This window comes from Cimex lectularius, unplaced genomic scaffold (assembly GCF_000648675.2).
Source record: "Cimex lectularius strain Harlan isolate CLEC.00 unplaced genomic scaffold, Clec_2.1 scaffold317, whole genome shotgun sequence".
Taxonomy (NCBI): Eukaryota; Metazoa; Arthropoda; class Insecta; order Hemiptera; family Cimicidae; genus Cimex; species Cimex lectularius.
The window spans coordinates 177,598-195,930 of NW_019393018.1; the positions used below are offsets into that span (position 1 = coordinate 177,598).

Here is an 18,333-nt window from a genome sequence, read left to right on the forward strand (position 1 = left end):
TAATATATTTTCACAATAAAGTAATTAATATTTATTAAAATGTGTTGATTCTATTACGTTTGGCTTATGAGAAAAAGCTATGAATATGTAAACTTAATTATGTTTCTGTTTTTAATGACGATTTAGTACCGAACCACTGCCTGGTAGTTTAATGTGTTTACATATCGTGATATATGACTTTTTGTATAAAGTAGAATAAATAAGTACTATTATTAAAGTCCCTCTACACATTTTTTCTCCTCGCTTAATTTAAGGTTTAAAACGAATATTGATGATTTAGTCCTAATATTCTATGTGGTTTGTGGTTTAATAATGATTGTTTATATTATTAATAGTATGACAGGAAAAGTTAGTAACTCAGAATGGGTATGTACGTACGTTTATCTGTTGTATGCTGTTTCTAATAGTATGATGCTCTCATGACGGGAAGTAGCACGGCAAATGATGGTCGCCGACATTACACCGCTACCACCCTCATATCACCCTAATTAAATTTCAGGGTGGAGAAGGGAAGGATAGAAAGAGTAGGGGTTGGAAGGGGAGCTTTTGGATTGGCCGTCAACAAAGCGCATGCTCATCCTCCTACCACCTCCCATATTGATGTCATCCTCCCCCGGACCACCTTCAAAAATAAACAGAATTTATTGCGCAATTAATATATTACAGTCGTTCCCAGAGAACGGGGAATGCTCTTATAAAAATGAAAGCGGGCCGTCCTTCAGCCCTCGTATCTATTTCCATATTTTATCCTACGCCAGTTCACCGATGACAGTGGAAAGTCTTTTCCCTCAAAGATACTTAGCCTTTGCAATACATTTTCACTGTTTACACTGCACTAAGCTAATTAATTTTCAACATAATCGATAGTGTAATTATGTAGGGCTACCTGATTATAATTTATTCATCAAACGATCTATCTTGCCAAGTTTACTTATTTTCAACTGTCGCTGATTGAAAAAGTCTGAGAATTCATCAGTTCTTCGTACGTTAAAATGTCTTTAAGAAGAAAACCAACACAAAGCTATTTTCGTAATTTAACTATTTCAATTTAATAATGTGTCAAATAGCGAGACTAGACGGACCATAGAGATCGAGATTCGAAGAGGATAGGGAGACTACTAAGGTCGGCCCATTTACACGGCGTGCGATACGATATGGCGAAAGTAAAAGCTAGAAAGGAAGGAGCTTCCACTGACTGTAGGAAAATCAACATCAGACCTGCTTACAACGCACTCGATGCGATGCCGTGCGATGAGCTTACAATCGCAAATCTTTTTTGTTTTTTCCCTATAACATGGGTGTTGAAATAAAATAAGCTAAAAGTAAGCTCTTCAGAAGAATATAGTGGACGAAAAGGTTAGAGCATGCGAAAATGTGAAGATCGCGTCCACTTCGTCCCAATTGGTGCACATCGGTCGTTGGGTAAGGAACGGTGGAGTGACGTGCCAGGACCACTTACATAACTTCGCTCGGTCCTGCGACCTCCTTCCCTTCGAGGACCGACCTAAAGGAGACAACGCACCTGTTATCCCACGAATACGCAGTGGACGTAACCGGAAGGAGTGAGCCTACGAACCGTCAACCATCCGTCTTTAAAAAACGGGGAGGCTCGAAGCTCTTCCCTGAATAAATAATCACGATTACCATGAACAGTGGATAGACAGAAGTAACCCTGGATGTAGGGCGCATCCTAAAGCGACTAGCTCCATATTCACGGGTACACCTTTATAAATAGTACACTAGTTTTCGTGGTCCGCTTGACCAATTAATATCTTTCAATTAATTAAGGTTTTTACTTGAGATAAAAAAAATGGCATAATGAAACATAATATAATGCACACAATGAAAAATGGCAAAAAGGAGGAAAAATTCAAAAGGTGGAGTTGAGATGGGAAGTTAGTGTCCGAGTGGATGGAAGTCAAGATAGCTCAAGTGGTAGAGTAGCGGCGTATCAAGACGAAGGTTGTGGGTTCGAATCCCGGTCGTGACACTGACGTTTTTAACTCAACTAAAAGCTAAATTAATTGAAAGACATTAATTGGTCACGGGGACCACGAAAACTAGAGACTTTAATGTTAAAATGAAGTATATCTTCACTAAAGCTCTCCGTGGCCATTTCATTTGTCGCCGAGAATCAAATAGATTAAACGACATTTGAAAAATGGCAAAAATGAGGGAAAATTCAAAAGGTGGGGTTGAGATGGGAAGTTAGTGTCCGAGTGGACGGAAGTCACGATAGCTCAAGTGGTAGAGTAGCGGCGTAACAAGCCGAAGGTCGTGGGTTCGAATCCCGCTCGTGACACTGACTTTTTTCTCTCAACTAAAAACCTTAATTTATTGAAAGACTTTATAAATAGTTGCCCTTCTTGATTAGTCTTAAAATACCCTGTCTCAACCCTTGGGGAGGGGTTCCAGGTACAAAATATGGAGTTATGTTGAATGAAGACCAGGGATATCCGGCATAAATAACGAGTGAAAAGAAAGTAATTAGATTGAGGAGTGCACAGGGTTAAATGGTATAATTTTAAAGAAAATATCTCCCAATTTACACAAGTAAAGCTTTCACAAGATAATATTTATGAATGTTTTTACTTTATGTCACAATTGCCCGAATGTTTGGAGTTTAATGACGTTTCCATCAATTCGATAAAATCGTTTGTAAAAAAAAACCAGTTACATATCTACATGGCCATATAGGAGATGGATATGAAACAATTTGATGGAATGCTCCAGTTGATATATTCAGGGGAAGTGTACCGGTGGTTTGACGTCAAGCTAAGCGAGACCTTATCAGAAACGGCAAACTGCAAACGGGAAACCAACCCTAAATCTACCTGGTCCGAATTAATTAAACCAGCCAACGCAGATATTGTAGCAAATTTACCATGACAATAGTGCTAGGGAGTTGGAAAACTGGCATTCGGAATTAGTTGCTAGCTGGGAACTTGTGCCTGTAAATTAGACGGTTTTCCTGTGCGGGTTGTGTTTATCTGGCAAGTTGTCCTCAACCCCCATCCCACCACCAAAACGATCGCCCCTTTGATTTATAATCAGTCCTAAAACCGCATCACACCCTTATCAACAATTATGGGCAATGACGATCAGCCGTATCCGTAACTGGATTAATTTGAAAAAATTAAAATCAACTTTATGTACCATTTTTTATGGCATCACAACAAAATCCATCATAAAAATAGTATTTTTAAAATTCGGCGGATATTCATATACAAATAAATATTAACCTGTTACTAATACAAGTCTGAAAATTTATTATAATTCCTCCAAAGGTAATAACGATTTATTGGAAGTAGCAGAAACTATATTCTGTTTTCTAATTTAGATAGAACGCTGGGTACATAGAATAGTCAGAGAGAGGGAGAGAGAGAGAGAGAGAGAGAGAAATTCAAAAAAAGTGGATAATAAAATATAGATAAAAAACAAAAACTTCAAGAAAAGTTTCGAACAATAAGCATTAATTATTAGAGAGAAATAAGATACACACGCACGTGAGAGAGACAAAAACAGAAAAACAGATATTGAAAAAAGGGTGAGAGAGGGAGGGGGTTCATGAAAAAAGTTGACGATAAAATTTTGAAAAAAAAATAAACTGAAAGAAAGAGTCAAACAATACACTTTAATTATTAATGAAGCCATGAAAACGTACATAGTGAGAGATACAGTAACACATACTAGGAGAAAGAGAAAGAGGGAGAGAACGAGAGTGAGAGAGAGGAGAGAGAGAAAGTGGGAGAGTGAAAAATAGTTAGATACATAGATTAGATAGATAGACAGATATATGAAATATGCGGATAAATACATAGCTCAATCTAGAGGGAGATTCGAAGTTGTCGAATAGTCGGTACTGAATGTTTAGAGTTGAGTTTTGTACGGAAATATCGTAGATAGGTACAGAGATAATAGAAGAAATAAAAAAGATAATTGTTAAATAGATAGATATTTACATAGAAAGATAGATATATAGATAGATAGATACATACATAGATAGATACATAGATTGATCGATAGATAGATAGATATAGATAGATAGATAGATAGAGAGAGAGAGAGTGAGATTGTGGAAAAAGTTGATAATAAAATATTGATAAAAACAAAAAATATTTAAGGAAAAAGTAAAGCAATACGCTTTAATTATTAGAGAGAAATAAGATATAAAAACGTCCATGCGTGCGAGGGAGACAAAGACAAAAACTGAGAGGAAGAGAGTGAGTGAGGGAGTTCATGAAAAAAGTTCATAAGTTAAGTTAAGTTCATTCTGTAAGAAAGAGTCGAACAATAAGCTTTTATTATTAGAAATGAATAAGAAATGAAAATCTACATAGTGTGAGAGAAACAGTAACACATACTAGGATAAAGAAAGAGAGAAAGAGATAGAGAGGTAGAGAGAAAAATAGTTAGACACATAGACAGATAGGTAAAAAATAATACATCAGATTTAAAATCTACAGACAAATAGTTAGCTCAGTATAGTGGTATGTCCGAAGTCAAATGCACGGTGCTGTATCGGTATAAGTTGAGTTATGTACGGACATAAGGTAAATAGGTACATAGATAATAGAATAGATAAAACGAAAACTGCTAGATAAATAGATATTTAGGAAGGAGTGAGAGACTAAATGAAAATGCAATGATGGTAGTTTGAGGTAAATCTTACATAAGCACATTTTATCTAGGCATAGGTATTTGACAAATATTACCTCATTATGTCTGTCCTAATAGCCACAATCCTTTTCGTAATTATTTTTCTCCTTGAATACGTTTACAGATTTTCACTGGATCAGGTAGGTACGTTGCTGTTTTTCCTGTTTTTAGTCACATTTTCCCAGTGGTAATGAGACTTATTTAGCCAGACACGCGTCAACTTAATTATTCCATTATAAAAAAAAAATCGACCCTTTACGCAGTTGAATCAGTTCTATGTAATTAACGCAAACACTGAGTCAACAGGTGAGCCAGTGGAATTGATCACAATCTCAAGCACGCGACCGTTCGTTGGCAACGTACGTTAAAATGAATGGAAAGGAATCGGAGATGGGCGGCAAAGAAATACTTCTGGATAAATTCATTTTATTTTACGAGGGTTCGCTACAGCAGAGGTCATATAAACCCTCAGGGTGACGGTGTTTTTATTTTTTTTTTTTTCATTTATGAGTATGTCGGGTTAGAATGCAGGGCCGCTGGAGCGTTTTACCTTACAGTGATGAGCGTGCAAACCCCTAAACCGTTGCGGCAACCGACGCCCACTTATAAATTCACTATTGTCCAGAGAAACTTGGAAAAAATTGATCAATTTCCAGAGGCTTGTGGTAATCAAAACTAGTAAATATTTCTAAAAGTGAATCATAACAACCATTTTTCCCCTTAATGTAGGGAAATTAAAAAAAAAATTAAAAAAACCGAGAGGTGAACATCACTGATAACTCGTTCCTTTCTATAGATTAAAAATCATAAAATTAACTTTTTTTCTATTTTAACACATTCAGCTTTGAAAACTCTCAGGATATTTTTTTATCAAAGAAATTCTTCTGGCAAATGTATTATTGCACGGAAGACTATGGCAGAAAATTATCTCTTTTCAGAAGCTTGCATTGATAAAAACTAGCAAACTTTTCTAAAAGTGAATCAAACCACAATTTTTCCATTAATATCGAGAAATACCAAAGAAAACAATATTTTATGACAATGCATCCAAAATAAAGTTATAATTAATAAAGTTACAAGACTAATGCAATATCAATGAAACAGATAGGAGATCACTGAAAACTTATCCCTTTCTATAGATTAAAAGTCATAAAACAAACTTTTGTAACCTTACTTTAAGTTCTATTTTAACACATTCAGCCTTGAAAACGCACAAGATATTTTTATTAAAGAAATTCTTCTGATAAATTTACTATTGTTTGGAAGAATATGGCAAGAAATTTGAAGAAATTAGGTTTTCAGAAGCTTGCAGTGATAAAAATTAGCAAATATTTCTAAAAGTGAACCATTGACAACAATTTTTCCCTTACTATAGTGAAATCCCAAAGAAAACAATATTTCAAAGCAATGCATCCAAAATAAAGTCATAATAACGAGACTAATGCAATATCAATGAAGCAGATAGGAGTTCACTGATAACTCTTCCCTTTCTGTAGAATAAAAGTCATAAAACTAACGTTTGCATTTTAATACATTCAGCCTTGAAATCTTTCCGGGTAATCCTTTTTGAAAAGATAGTTCCTACTCACAATAAGTTGTTTTGCAACGATCCGGATTTCGAGCCCTTAGGTCATCATAAGGTTGAAAGAGTTCTACAACCTGATGATGAGCTAAGGGCTCGAAATCCGATTCGTTGCAAAACTGTCTTACTGTTGGTAGGAACTATCCTTTTAAAAAGGATTCACTAGTTGTTGTGGTCCGCTTGACCAGTTAATATATTTCAATTAATTAAGGTTTTTTTAGTTGAGATAAAAAAGTCAATGTCATGAGCGGGATTTGAACCCACGACCTTCGGCTAGATACGCCGCTGCTCTACCACTTGAGCTATCGTGACCTAGATCCATCGGACACTAACTTCCCATCTCAACCCCACCTTTTGAATTTTCCCTCCTTTTTGCCATTTTTCAAATGTCGTGTAACCTATTTGATTCTCGGAGACGAATGAAATGGCCACGGAAAAAAAACTTAATTAATTGAAATATTTATTCATTTCTACACTCCGGGTATGTTTTTTATCAAAGAAATTGTTATGTACGGAATACTGCACGGAAGAATATGGCAGGAAATTATCTGTTTTCAGAAGCTTGCCATATCCAATCCCATCTTCATATGTTTGAACCCTGGCTTCGACAGTGGAGAATTATGTTAAACAGTTAAAAATCAAAATACATGGTTTTCACCCTTAATCGTAAAACTGTCCTACCTGTCTATTTATAAGGTACCCCAATTACTCAAGTGAATAGTATACGATATCTTCGACTTTACTTGGACAAAAGACTTAAGTGGAATTCATATACCCCACTAAAACGAATTGACATTAACCTTAGATTTAAAATGCTGAAGAGACTACTTGACAATAGATCGAAACTGACATTACTTAACAAAAAACTATTATACACTATCCTAATCGTCCCAATTTGTACCTACGGAGTTGAACTGTACGGGACAGCCATTCCAGCCTTAATTCAATCCGTACAATCCAAAATCCGTCGCACAATAGTTGATATTCTACGTCACCAATCCTATCCACTCCGCTTCTCAAAATAATACACGTCCCAAACCTAGCCTAGTCCCGTTAAATAAATTTCACTCCAAACTATCCTCTCATGACAACCCGTTAATTCGCAACCTGTCCACCTCAACCCTTCCTTCCACCCCTCTTAGAAGCTGGAAGCGCAGGTGGCCTCGCGACCATCTGATTTTGTAACTTCGGCAACTCTAGGGACAGCTGCTGAATTCACTCCATAATGGCCAACTACGGCCACTTTCGCTGGATGGTGGCTGTTCAAATTCACACCAAACATGTAAATGTGCATACATATTGTGCATGTGTATATGTATATAAAACATACCCTCAATATAAAAACACCATAATCTTTGTTCGTTGCATTTTGTATGCAATTGTAAAATAAATAAATGAGAAAAAAGAGACTTGCAGTGATAAAAACTAGTGAATAAGCGAAAAGCCAAAACTATTATATAGCAATAATTTGAATAAAAACTATTTTCACAAGAAGAGATGGCAGATTGGCCTTAAGTTTCTTATCGATCGAAACTGGTGAATACTTGCAGAAGAATTTCCCAATTTTCGTCAAATTTCTAAACAGAAGAAGACAACGCCATTTAATCTAGAGTGGATGAATAGCTGAAATAAAACTCTGTTAACGATAGAGATAGCGATCGGTGTTAAGTAATTAGAAATGTGGAAGGGGAGGCAGCTGTACTCTGATTGATCCCGCCGCTAATGGCCCGGAGGCACGGAAGAGCCGGGCACGGCATCAAAATGTTTGTTATCATCCGGTAGTCTAACAATTGAGTAAGTATAGCTCTGACCCGTCTTCAACCAGTCGGGGTAAGTTTATTTACCTAATGGCGAATAATTGAGGGGTTAAACCCACTCCGGGTTACAACGGATGAAATAGATTCCGCGAATTTTTGTTACGTGACGATATCGGTTGTCGATTTACTCCATTCTCACTAGTAACGATATCTTACGAACAGTCTGGATCAAGGTTTGGCCTTGACGAAGAAAGCAAATTTAGTGCCTACTGCCAAGCTTTCGACCTTAGAGTACAAAATTATAAATGGTACTATCGAGGATTTGAACTGGAAGTTAGTAAGCACAATATACCATTAGCTGAATCCTGGTTCAGTGTCGGAGCTTCTTAGACCCTACAACCAAAAATATTCCGACTTTAAATTACAGATTTTTATTGACAGAAGCAAAAGAAATTCAAAAGTCTTGAGTACTGTTGTGGCTCATTTAGATGAAGACAATATCCAAGGAAAGTTAGGCAAGCAAAACAATGTACCAACTATGAGGTCGAGCTACTACCAATAGTAAACTCTTTAGAATAGTTTCTGTTCAGACAAGACTATCAGACTAAACATTGTGAGAACATATTCTCAAGGGCCGCAACCGAATTAGGACGCGGCTAAGTGAAAGGTCTCAGAATGCAAAACACGATTCGGATAAGGGTGTACTGCACTATTGTGACGAAGAGAAAAAGAACGGAAAAACAAGACAACTTTGATTTCTACAAAATACAAATACTAAACATGGAAAAAAAACAAATATAGACGCAACTTTTTAATGGTGTACATTAACAGAGATACGAAAACAAAATTAATTACAGAACAGATACATGCAAACTCAGCCAACATCATAAAACAAGCAAACTATTAAACCTTAATTTTATATTTCTCTTTCCTTCGAAATCGTCCTTAATAATTAAATTCCTTTCCAATCGATTTAGTAGGCTAAAACTGGCAAAAAGAGGGAAAATTGAGATGGATTTAGGTTGAGATGTGGAGTGTACGGGTGGATCGTAGTTACGATAGTTAAAGTGTTTAGAGCAGCGGCGTATTGAGCCGTCGTGGGTTCGAATCCCGCTCGTGACATCTTTCATCTCAACAAAGAACTTACATTAAAAAAAATAATTCCTTCCCAATATTGAATCTAATTCAGAAAATCCTCATTCTAGACTTCTTTTGAGTAAAATAAAACCGTCGATAATTTAAAAAAAATGCTCAGATTTACCGCGCACCTTACAAAAGCTAGTCAAAAAACTGCAACAACGATACAATAATAGTAACGCGTTATATTTCATTCATTCACTTTGACGAAGTGCAATTTTCACCGCACCCAATTTCCATTTATCTGAGACCTTTATTAGCTAAATAATGTAGTGTTATAATGTAGTTTATATTACAAATTTGTATATTGCAATAAAATTCCCAAATGTCCCAATCGTGTCTCCATTCACTATTATTAGCGTCCCAATCGTGTTCACTTTTCGTCCCAGTCATGTAAAACCAGTCATTTGTCCCGATCGTTCTGCAACGTTCTCAATTGGCGTACGACTCAATTGAGTATCAAATCAAATTACATGACAAAGGTTTAGCTTGATGGCTGAATATTTGTCTATACCTTATGTTGGCGTGTCGATTGGTGAAAGATACCTCAAAGTTTTATTTTCACAATTCGATCGGAGATTTTGTGGACGGCTTGGTCTCGAATGACGGTTTACGCTGGTCGCTTGGAGAAAGGGATCAACACCCAAAGGCGTTTTTCTCAACCGTATTAAGTAAAAACTGCATCTGTACTAGAGAATGAGTGTACCTTCATAGATACAAAGCACTATAGGATTCTTTTCAACTGTACTCTCTTGACAAAGATACCTTCTTTCCCTGGCCTCCATAAAAATAATAGACACGTAACTTTCCTCGCTGTACATAACAGACCGTAAATATATAAAACTTTTGATACCCCCGATCCTAAAGCTGAAATCTGAAATAAAATCGCTGAGACAGATGGAACAGACCGTCCATCTTGGAAAAGAATGATACCCCACAATGTAAAGTACGACATTACACATTTACATATCCAAGTATCCTTACACACAGCGCGAAATTTATACGGATGCTGCAGGTACTGCTGTGTTGTGCTGCGTCACGTCTCAATGTGCGCTGATTCTTTATTTCCTTATGCGTCTTAAAAGAGGCGTTACATCGCGTCACGTCGCATACACTGCTTGCGACTCAATTTAGCTCCCAGTTTAAATCCCTTTACATTACAATCTGTTTGAACAATCGTCTAGCTTTCCACGTTGCAGACAATTAGCTTGCAGCAGTTCTGTATACAAACAGGAGCAAAACCTGCTTATTTTAGATTCATCGACGAAGTCTCAACTTTCACTAATGAAGCAACAGTCAGCACTACAAGAGGAACAAGGGTATTCCCATCATTTCCCGCACCCCAGCGGACGTGGCAGCCTTCTGCGCGAGTCCCTTCGCGCTCTACCGAATCTACAGTCCCGCTGCATCGACCATCTCTTGTACAAAAGTACGGAGTTGGACGGCTCAACCCATGACAGAGGCTACCAAAAACCTCGGTCAGTAATGAGGTGACCCCTATGTGATGATGTTCCTGAAAACTTTTTAGTGAATTGGAGGAAAGTGTTGCACAGAACAATCTTCAACATTGGCATGCGGCTTGAAAAGACTCATTCATTTATGATTTATGATTTCCAAGTATCCACTAGTGTCATCACTGTGAACAATGGTCTCGCCTTCCCCACTGCAACCAATTAGCTTGCAGAAGCTCTGTATATAACCACGAGCCACCAAAAAACTACGGTGGCTAAAACAAGAGTTGCGCTTTTAATGGCCAAATCATTTTCAGCTTTTGTCTCTTACATAAACAACAACATAATATTATCGGTTTATTTAACAAGGGTATTATTGTAAATTTGGCCAAATGATCAGTATCAAATGTCCATACTAATTTTAATATTAGAGATTTTGTTTCAGTTTGTGATAGAACGTAACGAGACTATCTTTCGTCCATGCGGTAGAGATTGTTTACAAAAACCTCATGAAAACACAGTCATTGATAAGAGTCAGTTCATAAATCGCACCCTGGAAGGCGGAGTCAGACACATAATTAATTCATCGCTTGATATATAATTCCAAACAGGTAAATCTCTTCCGTGTACATTTATCCGGTCAAACACCACTATAAAGTTGTCCTTGGGGAAACAGGAGCACGCACCGTGATAAGAGGGGCTCGTTACCGAATAATATGAATTATGTATTCATAGAATTGCAAATGCCTTTAGAGACAGTATCAGGGGGATCTAGGACTGCGGGGTACGAACTGGTAGAGGGTAAAGTTGATTGTTGTCGAGTGGTTGATTAACTCATTTACATTCAGTACAACATGTTCCAACCCCACAGTCTGGGGACCCGAAGATTTAATCACCCGAAATAAACTCGATCAAACGTTTGTTTTATTTAACCCGGGTAGCACAACGCGTATGAAATTGCTATGTTGCAATCATATCTTTTAAATACTTACATAAGAACCTTCAAAATTTTAACACAAGTATTTGGAAAAATGCAAACTAGGGTCAATCCAGATCATGTTAGATACTATTGATCTATTACACCTCAATGTTAAAAAAATTATTTGATATATCGAAGAGAAATTTAAGCAGGAAATACTGACATTTGTGCACGTTACGACCGTAGTAATTACATCGTCCGTGATCCGATCCCACCGGATTTTATTTCCGATCTGGTAAAGTGAAAATCCTACAAAAAGAGATATATTCTCTCGCCTCTGCGATGGATTTTACATATTTTTTTCGCAATACGTACTGTTACACAAACGTTTTGGACTTACTTTTTGCCGTGAAGCATAATTTTTTTGATCAAATTGGACATAACGTTGAAGACGACTCTGGGTATATACTTCTTTACTGTTTTTATTTAAAAAAGAACCCTGGTATCAGGAAATTGCTCCAAAAAAACTTTGATATATACATATATATATATATATAATTTATTAAGTGCTATCTACAATATATACATTGAACAAATTGTATAGGTTTATACAAATCTGATACATCTGTCAGATCAGGCAGTGGGGAGAGTAACTAACCAGTGCTGGAATTGTGGCATTTTGGTTTTACAATGAATTATACTCAATATGGAATCTATGGCTTCAAAAGAATTCCTTTTGGAAAATTTTCTAATAACATTTACGAATAATGTTATAAAAGTTAAAACGAAATATTTTTTCTTCCTCCAGTTGGGAAAAAGGAAACCTCTGAAGCATTATTGTTCACCAATCGTTAATTGGTAATAAGTACATAATAGGTGCAAAATGGTCATATCTTTTAAAATATAATACGACGAATAATCAATTATAAATTCAGTACAATTTAAGGTAGGCTTTTTAATCAAATTTGTAAAATATGAGTATCAATATTACACTTATAGTTTTATAAATAACTAGCTTTTTAACTCGGCGTTGCTCGGGGAGATAAAAACTGTTATTTATCTTGTTAGTAAATTTTAACGACCATTATGTGTGCTCATTTTATAGTCTATAAACTCTCCCTGGACAAATAAAAACAAATCTTCGAAATCAGTAGTTTTCGTTTTTACAATTAACATTCACACGTATTTTCAATTAATTAAGGTTTTGGTTGAGATAAAAACGTCAGTATCACAAGCTGGATTCGAACCCACGACCTTCGGCTAGATACGCCGCTGCTCTACCACTAGAGCTATAGTGACCTCGATCCACTCGGACACTAACTGCCCATCTCAACCCTACGTTTTGAATTTTCCCTCCTTTTTGCCATTTTTCAAATGTCGTGTAATCAACGACGTGAAATACCACCGCTATTAATAAAGTAGTCGTACATATCAATTTGCTGTTTTTTCTTTTTCTTTCAACGAGGGTTCGCAACAGCAGAGGTTATATCAACCTTCGGGGTGCTGGTGTTTTTGAAAAAAAGTCCATTTGTAAGTATGTCGGGTTCGAATTCAAGGCCGCTGGATTCGAACTCGGGATCTTTGGGTGATGAGCGCCGTGTCAACGCCTAAACCGTTGCGGCCACCGACGCCCCTTATCAACTTGATGTTGATTAGGAAAATGTGCTCGTCGGAATGGTTAGAGTTTGCTACTACTACTCGAGGAGATGCAACAACGATACCAATTGGCAAAGTTAAATCTGGGAAAATGTTTACCCGTAAAGAGAAGTGCGCATGATAAGGGCGAGGGTAGAAAATTGATCTTGTTAGAATGGAATTGCCAAACACAAACTGTAATAAAGAAAGTGGTTAATTGATATGTCAAAGCGATCTATAAAATGTAAATACTGACATTTCGTACGTTACAACCGTAATAATCATATCGTCGCTGATAGCTATCCTTCGGGTTTTTTATTATTTTCCGAGCAGGGAGAGTGAAAATCCAATTCTGCAAAACAAGAGTTATTCGCACGCCCCTACGATTGTTTTACACTTTTTTTACAATATACGTTCAGCCCCCTGCCCATAAAATCTGATCTGCCGATTGGAATAAAAAAAAGACTGGAAGAGAAAACTGGCTGGAAGGAAACAATGAGCTGGTAATAAATAACGAACGTATATTGGGCGAGGGTGTGCAGAATAGAGCGTGACTGGGGTATGAATATAATGTAATAAGGGGTGAGCCGTTCCCATGACGGGATGCCGAGCGGCAAGGGTGGAAGCGCCACGCGACCTCATCGCTGCATACCTGCCCCATCTTCGCTCCGCTCTGTTTGTACAATTGCGTATAAACAATTATCGGGTCACGAGGGCCATTAGGCTCCGATGGTAGTAAACAGTCAAGTGACGACTAGACTAATGGCCCTGGCTGAATCACCCGGTGGACGTGTTAATAGAGATTCGAATGAAAAACTAACACTTACTGGCGGGTGTCATCGTGAGTAAGCTGAATTCTGCCCTCAACAGGCTGCGATGGTCACAATAAAACTTTTTTTTTCTCTACGAAGATTGATCAAACTGTCATCGAGTACGGTTATAAATATTTCCATTCATGCTTTGTTACATTTTATTTTGAACACTACAAACACAGACAAATAAACTAAATAACTCAATTCTATTACTAGTTCTTGTATTCATGAAAGCTAGGAACTCCAGAAATCAAGATGACCCCTAATCAGGATTAGGGAACTGTGGTACCAGTATAATCCGCCAACTACTAACTTGTCTGGAATACAGGCGTCTATGAAACGTCCAACCTGTTAGAACCTATGACCAATTTTACTCCAGAATCATTAAGATATTAAGGGAAAAGACAAACAACAAATACAAAATGAATTTCGAACCTAAATAAATGAAATCAATTAATTATTTGCTATCACTCAATTTACGGAAATTTGGGATTAAGAGGTTTTTTACGACCAAACTTGCCATCGACTGAAAAAGTGGCGGTAGATTATGAACAAACACGTTCGATAATATGTGCAAATCTGATGGCTTATGTTTGATGGACTACGAAGAATAGTTACCAAGCTTTTTTTAATCTTAAGTAACACGATTCATACAAAAACCATAGAGAAGTAATTAGTCCAACCACTACCTCGTTTCCTTCCACCCACAATTTTTGTACCCTTCATATATCCAGTACATCATCGAAAACTCCCTCCCCCCCAAAAAAAAGCTCCTGTATTTGATCTAATCCCTGGCATCCTTTCATTCTTCCTATTTTCTTAATATATATAATGCTGTCCTAAGAACTATTACTTGGATGATGATCACTGATGAACTATGGTGACGAATTCTTTTATGTGTGTTCATATTTGGGAAAGGGGTTATCGTGAAAAAGGCGACGGTGGGAATCGCCACGACCGCGGCGTCTATGAGCCGAGAGTCTCTCACGCTAGCCACTCGGCTACCGCGGTCCCCACCACCTCAAAATGATCAACACAAATTCATAAACCTAACCTCAATTATAGCCTGATAATCCTCACCTATACGAGAAAAAATTCTTGAGAGACTCCTACTGAAAAGAATTCTTCCTATTCTATAAGAACAAAATATTATCCCATCTCACACATTTGTCATTAAACATAATACCACAATCCAGCACTGCCGAGTTGTAGACACTCTCTTCTTCTCTTGAACTGATGCAGTACTTTTCGGATGCTTTCCTTGATGTAGCTTAAGCTTTTAATACAGTTTGACATGCGGGTGGAAGCTCATGAGCATCCTTCCTTTCACCTAATTTCTCATATTTTGATCATACCTGACTGACACATTTTTTCAGGTCAGCCAGGGAATGTCTTTCTCTGACCCTGTTATAGCTGGAGTCCAATAGGGTAGTATCCTCGGTCCATTCCTTTTTTCCACATATGCCGCTGACCTCCCGACACATCCATTCACACTTTTGCGAAGAATCCTTGCTATCCTTCAATATTAATCGCATTCTTTAACGTCGTTCCTACAGAATCACTTATTCGACATAGAACCTTGTCTGAAAGTGGAGGATAAAAATTAATCCCGATAAAAGCCAACCCATAACGTTTATCCATTTACGTTCATAATGCTATCAATAAACATATCTCTTCAACCACTGAAACCGGGCCAACTAATCAAGTTTTCTGATGAAACAGGACTCACCGGTGAGCTGTAGGCACAGAACGGGAGATTCAATAGCTCTTAAAGGGCGCAGTAAATTACACCCCGACCAATACATCTACATCTACATTATCAGGGGTCCTTTTAAGGGATGTAATTAAGGTAAGGAATTATAATAATACCTAGGCTACTGAACTATCCGCCCTCGCTTTCCTGCCTCTAACATAGAGGGGAGAGTCTGGATAGAATGTTGTTATAAATATTCCCCAATATACAAAAAAAAAAAAAAATTGTTTCAGTTTGAAAAATGCATTTTCAAATTGAAATCCAGATAAAATACAGTAAAATAAAGTGTCGGTATGAGGTTTCTTTGGCCGGGTAGAAAGCCTATTTATCAGGGGTTCTTTTAAGGAAGGATTATATTCCGTTATTAGGTTTAACAAAAACCTTGTGGCCGGTGAACTACCTCAAAATCAAAGTAATCTTATTGTTATCTACATCTATATTGTTTCTTTAAAAATAAAAAAATGTACCAGCTAACAATATAAGAATAATTAGTTAATATGGGAATTAATAATATGGGCCGGAAGGGCAAAACTAAAACAGTCAACTTTGATAGTCAAAAGGAAAAAAATACCAAAAAACAAAACCATAAATTCTCTATTGATAGGTTGAAAAATTCCAAGTTTTCCATGGTTAAAAACCTTCATTCAATTTAGTAAATTACATGGCGTTTCGGGCTCCTGGTACATCATCAGTAACTAAACATAGAGAAATCTACTTTTATTTACAAACATTGGAAATTACTGATGGGTGTGCCCTTCAGATTGGGAATTATACCATGAGATTTCACTATGTTTAGTTTCTGATGATGGGCCAGGAACGCCACTTAATTGACTAAATTGAATAAAGGTTTTCAACCACGGAGAACTTGGAATTTTTCAACCTATCAATAGGGAAGATATGAACCGTGGAGTTGGTTATATATAAAATAAGATGAAAATCATAACAAAAATGAGCCATACAACAGAAATGATTTATATCGATAAAAATCAAAGTGTATAAAAAAAATTGACTGGCTTTCAGCGGGATTTTTTTTCTTTCGTTTTTCTTCCAATGCCTAGGCTAAACTGAACTATCCGTTCTGGCTTTCCTGTCTCAACCATGGGAAGGAGAGCCTGGTACATTGTTGTTATAATATCTACATACATATCTCTTCCTATAGTTACATACAAGAGGGGCAAAGCAGGATCTGACTAAGCATTACAAAACAAAAACAAAAACAAAAACAAAACTCTCACCTCTTCTAGACAAACGATCAAAACTGACGCTTCACAACAAACGACTCATATACGAGACGGTAATAAACCCATAAGGCATCGAACTGTGGAGTTTAACAAAAACTACCAACTATAATCAAATTAAGATTTCCCAGTCCAAAATCCACCAAATAATTCCTTTTGAGAAAGATGTCAAAAAATCACAGTACATAAAATTCCACAAATCCCTTTCATTACACCCCAATATCTTTGTATTTAACCTAAAATTCCGAACTACCAATAATCCTCCAAGGATTAAGCGGCAATGGACTTGCGACCTGTTGGGCACAGAGACATAACACATAGACCCCACTAGATATGGCATCCTGGGAGATTCTTACTAACCTAGTGTCAAATGTCATTTTGTTTTATTCTAAGATTTGCATATACCAAAAATTTAGATGGTAGTATAAAAAATAAATGCTTTATTCAATACTTTGTAAAAATACGTTGGAAAATAGCTAACCCAAAAAGAAAGGAGCCAATTTCCAATAGCCAATAAATTGTAGTTCGATCCTAACTGAGATCTTTAAAAAATAAATTCAAATTTTATTTTGATCCTTGTGTAGCTATATTTTTCCTTTTTATTTTTGTATTTGTTAAAAATAAAAGACTGGCGCTTAACCATTTTTTTACGAGGGTTCGCAACCGTAGAGGTTATATCAACTTTCGGGGTGCCGGTGTTTTTGAAAAAAAGCCCATTCGTAAGTATGTCGGGTTCGACTGCAGGACCGCTGGATTTGAACCCGGAACATTTACCTTACAGTGATGAGCGCCGTGTCAACGCCAAAAACATTGCGGCCACCGACACCCCTAGAATAGTCCTATTGCCTTTATTTGCCTCACAAAACAATAAATAATAGAAATAGCAGGATGAGCATAAAGAAAAGATGAGACATGAAACAAATTTAAAAATATTATAATAATTGGTGATTGGTTATGAACGTAGAATGAATCCTACATGATCAAGCTTTGATTCTGACGGCAATTTGAACGGCTGTCAGTTTATAAAGTCGTACAATTAAAATCCTCTCGAATTCAACAATAGGACAATTAACGTTCAGTGAGCCCGTCCTAGCACACTGCGTCGTAAATTTTGACGGAGACCACGGCACATTAAACCGCCAATTGATTCTTGCCGATGCACGTGATACCGAGGACAGGCATATGCCGTGCTCCTCTTTCGCCGATCCCCCTCCGGTTCTCATCAACGCCACGGGCATATTGTACTCGTTAGCCAGTTTAACGATACAATGACCAGCCCCTCCTCTTTCTTGACGATCATCGATCCCACAGACAAGCTCACACCATTAGCTCCGTTATGGGAAAATAACATTTTGTAAACAAACAGTGTATTTCTCGTTAGGGGTTCGAT

At 37.1% G+C, this 18,333-nt stretch overlaps 1 protein-coding gene and 1 non-coding gene across 5 annotated transcripts in view; one reads left to right on the plus strand and one right to left on the minus strand.

The window, feature by feature from the left end:
- The window catches only part of LOC106661724 (DNA-binding protein D-ETS-3-like), a 248,056-nt gene that overhangs the window by 141,817 nt on the left and 87,906 nt on the right, over positions 1–18,333 (minus strand). For 2 of the 4 annotated variants that reach the window (XM_024229821.1, XM_014385293.2), the window contains one exon: positions 379–622. The exons of the other annotated variants lie outside the window; for them this stretch is intronic. The gene's annotated coding sequence lies outside the window, so the exon portion shown is untranslated. The remainder of the gene's footprint in view (positions 1–378; positions 623–18,333) is intronic. 4 annotated transcript variants of the gene reach the window in all.
- Positions 2,230–2,302, plus strand: Trnav-aac. The gene has a single exon. It is a non-coding gene; the product is annotated as a tRNA-Val (tRNA).